At 43.2% G+C, this 6000-nt stretch overlaps 1 long non-coding RNA gene across 1 annotated transcript; it reads left to right on the top strand.

Annotated features, from left to right (window-relative positions):
• The first annotated feature begins 2594 nt into the window (after positions 1-2594).
• On the top strand, positions 2595-5531 carry LOC120748938 (uncharacterized). Its single transcript, XR_005699463.1, has 2 exons — positions 2595-3234; positions 3461-5531. It is a non-coding gene; the product is annotated as an uncharacterized LOC120748938 (long non-coding RNA).
• Positions 5532-6000: the final 469 nt, after the last annotated feature.

Here is a 6000-nt window from a genome sequence, read left to right on the forward strand (position 1 = left end):
TCTTTGCTTGAAACATCATGAACTTTCAAGCTTGGCAAGGCTCTTTTGCGTTCGATCTAATAATAAACCCAAACCATCCATTGCATGAAAGTAATGAGTCTGAACTTGCCTGAACTTGCCTCAGGGAGCTGAGATCCAAAGCTCTGTCATTCCCTCAAAAGCCTTTCTCCTTTTTGCAAGGACAGGATGTTGTTGTGACAAGGCATCCTTGCTGTTTTGCTCAGCCTCTCTCCCTCGTGATGAAATCCCTCTATAGCGACTCTGGAGGTCCTACTTCAGCTCTGGTTTTTGGGCATACAAATTGCTGCCCAACTAATCTCCGTTCTTTTCTATGAGTGATTTATGGAGGCTTGAAGGACATTGAGACTCAGCACATTCTCTGTTTTCCAAATGTTGGTGCAATGAGGGGGGCAGTTTTCCTGCCAGTGGGAACCTGAAAGACCTGATGGGCGTTTCTGGCAGGACTCAATGTCAGTGGAAGGGGGGCCAAGGCGCCTGCGGAGCAAGCGGAAGTACAAATGTGTGTTAGCTTTGACTTCCACTGGAAATGACAGAAAAATATTTTGACTTGATTTTACAGTTCAGTTTCTTGTTAGAACTAAGTGAATGCTCAGCCAGTGATCAGAAATGCCCTTGCTTAATTTGCATCGGTTCCCATCCAGCTATTAGGCACAATTGACACGAGAAGAACAAACAAACAACCTCCACATTGAAGAGCAAGTGAAATACTTCTTTTCTCATCAACTTTTTTGTTGTGGTACCAGTTCCTTTCTAAAAAGAGAATGATTCTATTGTTGTCGTGAAGAGCTTGCTCTGGGAAGGGAGGAGGGGAGTCTGCAATGTTTGTTCTGGGTATCTCAATTTAAATGACTAACTTAAGCACATAATCTCCCTAGGCTGCCTCTAAACACCAGTAGAGAGGGAAGGGCTTCTCTAATAAGCAGTTCAAAGGCTCTTGCTTTAGCAAGCAATATTTTATTACCGTGCCATACAGCGTTATCGGTGTTTAGGGTTTTATTTTGCCTTCTTGCATGCTTCCATTCTCCAGTAGGATGTGAAAAGCAAAACCAAGAATTTCTTTGTATATCTGGATTTGTTACCATATCTTCCTAGGTTTCATTACGCAAATCACAAAATTACTAGAGCACAAGGGAATGAATTAGGCGACTTCCTTCCCCCTTGTATAAAGGAAACCTTCCACTCTGATGTGGAGCTTGAAGCTCAGCAATTTTTACCTATGTGGGAATGGAGATCGCTGGTGGAATCCCTTATACTTGATTCTGGAAAGTCAATTTGGACTTATACGGGCCTGATCCAAATCTTGTGGAAATTAGGAAGCCCACGGTTTAGCAGCTGTTACGCTAAATTATTCCCAAATCCATTTAGTCCTTCATCCTATTTAGTGCAGAGGAGATCACCAGCAGATGCTTTTGGTGAATGCTGGAATGGGTTTGCAGCTGGCAGGCTGGGACATTTGGTCAGATCCTAATCCTCCAGTAGCCAGATGAATCAACTCTGACACGTGAATGTTAGTTTTCCTTCTGCATGTTTTCTTATCATCAACCATTAAAAAATTTCTTACTGCCCATATAATGGGGAGAAGCTGTAGCTAGAATATCTTGCTTTTAGAAAAGTAACATTCTTATACAAAAAAAAATCAAAGAAAAAAGGTTTAGATGAAATGACTGAGAGTACTCAGAGAGAAATTACCTGGTGAACGCCTTCAATGGGATTTACTGAGCGGGATCCCAAGGGACATCCCTAGCCTTGGGTTCAGGCCTATCCAGTATTTTCATTAGTAATTTGGATGAAGGGGTAGAGAGCCCTTTTGATAGCGTTTCAGCTAAGAGTGAGAGACACCAGGGAGGAGGGGATTAGTGCCCGGGAGATCTCAGTAATTAGAGGAATGGTCTGGAAAGAAACAGGATGCAATTTACTGAAGACAAGCATAAATCTGCACCTGTGTTGAAATAATCAGCTCCACAGGCACAGGGTGGGAGAGAATGGCCAGATAAAGCTCTGCTGCAGAGGAGGTTCTGATGGAGCAATGAGTCAGCTGTGGAAGGAAGGAACATTGGGTTGGGTTGCACACATGGGGATGTGGCACGTTAGACACCAAGGATAAGCCCTTCAGCTGGATCACTGGGACTGCTTTCTGGCATTACACCTTGGGAAAGGCGTGACTGCAAGTCCCAGAGAGAAGAGTGAAAGGCTTTGCATTTAGCCTAGGGTAAGCAAAGCTGGAAGGAGACAAAGTAACTGTCTTCAGGAGCAGTCAGTCTGCCAAAAAGAGGAAGGTGCTGAGCTGTTCTGTGTCCAGAAATTATCCTCTGTGGTTTAACCACGGTTTTCTGTGGTTAGAAAAAAAGAGAGAGGGAGAGAGAAATTGAGATGGTAGATAAGTTGACTTTACTGCTTTACTTATGAAGTGCCTTGGGGCATAAAGCACATGATCAAACACAGTTGAGTTACTGTAGCTTAATGAGTTATTGCCTGCTGGCTGAACCATGCTAATTAACCATGTGTGTGCTCAGCCTGCCCCAATTGCCAGATTAAATGGCCTCACTTAAATACCTGGGTTTTATTTTGCAGGAGGCAGCCCAAATGCTTCTGTAGGGTCAATGATTATAGCTCAGCTGAGGGAGGGGTGACTTCTAGGGGATGGAAACTTGTTCTTTAGTGCTCAACAATAACACTGGCACTGCTATATCAGGGAAAAATAAAATGGGGCTGGCAAGGGAGGTGGCAGCAGAAAACAGACCTAAATGCATAAATATGTTCACAGGCTTATGTCAATAGAAAGGGGCTCTATACAACTGTACTGGAGATGTAATAACACTGAATTTTATAAAACATCTCAGTGGGTTTTTGTTTGGGAAGGCTTGTAATATGGCGACTTTAAAAATATAGCATTAAGAGCTCTGTAGAGCACTGCACACATCTATCTTACAACTGCACGCACATTTGCTTTAAGAGGTTTTTTGTTTTTTGGTTTGGTGTTTGGTGTGGTGTTTTTTTTTTTGTGGGTTTTTTTTTTTTTTTTTTTTTTTTTTTTTTTTTTTTTTTTAGTGTTTTACAGTAAATTATTCTTTTTGGCTCACATCCACACAGTCCTCTCCAATTGTTGCTCTTTGCCATCAGTGATGGCTGTTGTAGTTTCTGCATTCAATGACCTGCCTTGCTCCTCTTTCTCTGATAAGTAGTAGCTGTTGGACTGGAGCCTTCCTGGTTCTGGTAAGTGTGGGGTGTGCTCCATGTGCCTGCTCTCCCTGCCTTCCTTGCCACCTTCCTCCCTCCCTTCCCCTTTTTTCTCCTTTCTGGTTGCTTTTCCACTGTTATCACAGTTTGGATTACATAGAGGATCAACATTTGGGTGTTGCAATCGTTGGGAAGCTTTTTGTTCACAGCAGTGCTTCTGTCTGCATTGTCCCATTGAAGCACCTTCTCCTTTTGCTTCCAGCGTGCCATCTAGGCAGGCGGCAGATTCGGCAAGTTTGCTTCGTGGGCAAGACAGGCTTAACAAGTGTTCCCTGAGATGGAAGCAGGGACTTCTACTTTGTTAGTTTGTTGCCATTTCGTGTCATCACGCAAATTCTCCCAGAAGGGGACCTGAGGAAGTTATCTGGTTCCTTTCTGTGCGCAGGGCAGGATCAGATACATCCCTGCCCTTTTTGGCTGATGTTTGCTTAACTTGTTTTTGAACTCCTGCATTGCTGCAAACTCCCAGCTCCCTGGACAACCTTTCTCTGTACTTTCCTGCATTTGACCACTACATCTGATCCGAAATACATCCCCTTTGGATTTACAGAGGACTGTTCTGAGTACAAGTTAACACACAATTAAGCCTAGACCAGCCGAGCTACAACCATTTGCTGCTGTGATCCTTTCAATTTTCTGCAGGGAAGAGAAATGCTAGAAAGCTTCACAGAGATTATTTGATAACATAACTGTTCTGTAATTTAATTTAATCTAAAGATGATTGTTTTCACTTCAGGAGACTGAATTTTGCATTGAGAGAAAAACTACATCCAAGAACTATTACAATAGTGATGCATACACTACGTTTCTTCAATGCCTGCAACAAGGAGACAACTTTTCAAAGCTGTATTTCATATGTGTATAAGGAGGGATATTATGTAGCTATTCGGTGTAAGGCTTTCATCCTTTCGCAGATGAGGACACGCGATTTGGTTGGAGCTGAAACCGAGTGCAGGTCTGGAGAGGCTCTCTACTGTAGCACAAAAATAATCAGCATCTGCATGAAGTTCTTACCCAGATGTGGAAAGCCTGCAACCAATGTGAGACGGGGTTCATCTTATCTCTAGTTTTACTGCAAAGAAATTTTATCCGGAAACATTACTTTTGCAGGGTCCCTTCGGTACTGCCAATCCCCCTTGTTATTACCAAGGAAATATCAGATCATAACTATTCATGGAGATCTGAAATGAAATCGTCATGCAAGAAGAACGTGAGAACTGCTGAGCAGACTGTATTTCCTGTTATCTGAGAACAACTCTGCATCCACAAGTAGCTGAAAATTGGGATGTTTCTATGATCCCGTCACGTCCTTCAGCAGATACATTTTGCACAGACCCTTGTACAAAGAGAGAGATTAAAGAACAAGTGAAACATTTTCTCCCCTGCATGTAGACGAAAATATATGCTGCTTAAAATGAGGGGTGACGCTGGAAAAATGATGCTTGAACTAGGAGGTCATCTTAAAACAGATGAAAGAAAGTCTATTTCTTACACAATGAGCCATGGACTTCTAGGATTTATTAATGCAGAGGGCAGTGGGTACAGGTACTACCAGCTAGTTCAAGAAGCTGTTGGATAAATTCATGGACAACAGGTCCATAAAGGGAAAAAGCAGGGTCGTGCTCACTCAACTCCCCAAGCAGCATGTCCTGCTGCCATCAACAGAGGCAGGCTGTGGGGTAAGGTTGGCCATCCATCTTGCTCCAGCAGCATGAGTTTGAGACTCATACGCCTCTCCTCCCCATCCTATCTGCCCTGCCCGTGGCTCCAGAGCCAAAGCCACTATCACAAGGGTAAAAAGGCTCCTTGCTGGGCTTGCACTGTTCTATAAAACTGGAACTGGCTTGTGGGGAAGTGAATAATTGGGGACCCTGGCCCAGGATTTGTATCCAGGTTAGACCTCTACCACCCTTGTCCAAGAACAGTTCTAGAGGAAGGTTGGTGATGGCAAAACAGCCTAGGAACACCTAGTTATTCCCTCAAAACCTGCTGAGGTTTGCATCTGAATTCCTCACATCCTCTGCTCCAGGAAAGGAGAGGAGGGGCAGACTATTGGCCACACATATTGCCTATTTTTGCTTTCACTACATTTGGTGAGGGTTGGAGACATGATGTATTTTCCGCAGCCTCAAATAATTCTCAGTAGTGTCACAAATAGCAATGTTTCAGCTCTCTGAGGGATTTTGGACAAGAGTGAAAGACCCTTGAAATTGGTATCAATAATTCTGCTGCTCAAGCTGAAGGCAAAACTCCAACAGCTGTCTGGGGTGTCTGTGGTTTTTTATACCCGGTCTAGCCTCAAGGAGGCAAGACCATCATAATTAGCTGCTAATTGAGGAGCGCGTATCTGAAAAGCACAATTCCAGAGAACAAAGAGCCGGAGAGACCCATTTCCAGGACTAATTAGAATTAATTCATTACTATAAGTAGAAGGTCTCCCACAGTCCTGGGACTCTCTCTTGCCCTCTCCTGAAACACTAGTCTAAACATACGCATACCAATCATAGAAGGCACAGCATGACTTGTGCAGCATTTGTGCAACACAGAAATAGAACTGCTTGTTAAAAATTAGTCTGATTTTTTTTTTTTTTTTTTTTTTTTTTTTAGCCCTGGGCTATGTCTCCCCTCTGCTTTGCTACCTGCCCTTCCTTCCTTTTTTGAATCTGTGTACCAACGAACAAAGTGACAATGTCAGCACTTTTTCCGCTACTGTATGAACAGCTCTTTTAAAGAAAAAAAGGC

Source organism: Hirundo rustica, chromosome 2, assembly GCF_015227805.2.
Source record: "Hirundo rustica isolate bHirRus1 chromosome 2, bHirRus1.pri.v3, whole genome shotgun sequence".
Classification (NCBI taxonomy): Eukaryota; Metazoa; Chordata; class Aves; order Passeriformes; family Hirundinidae; genus Hirundo; species Hirundo rustica.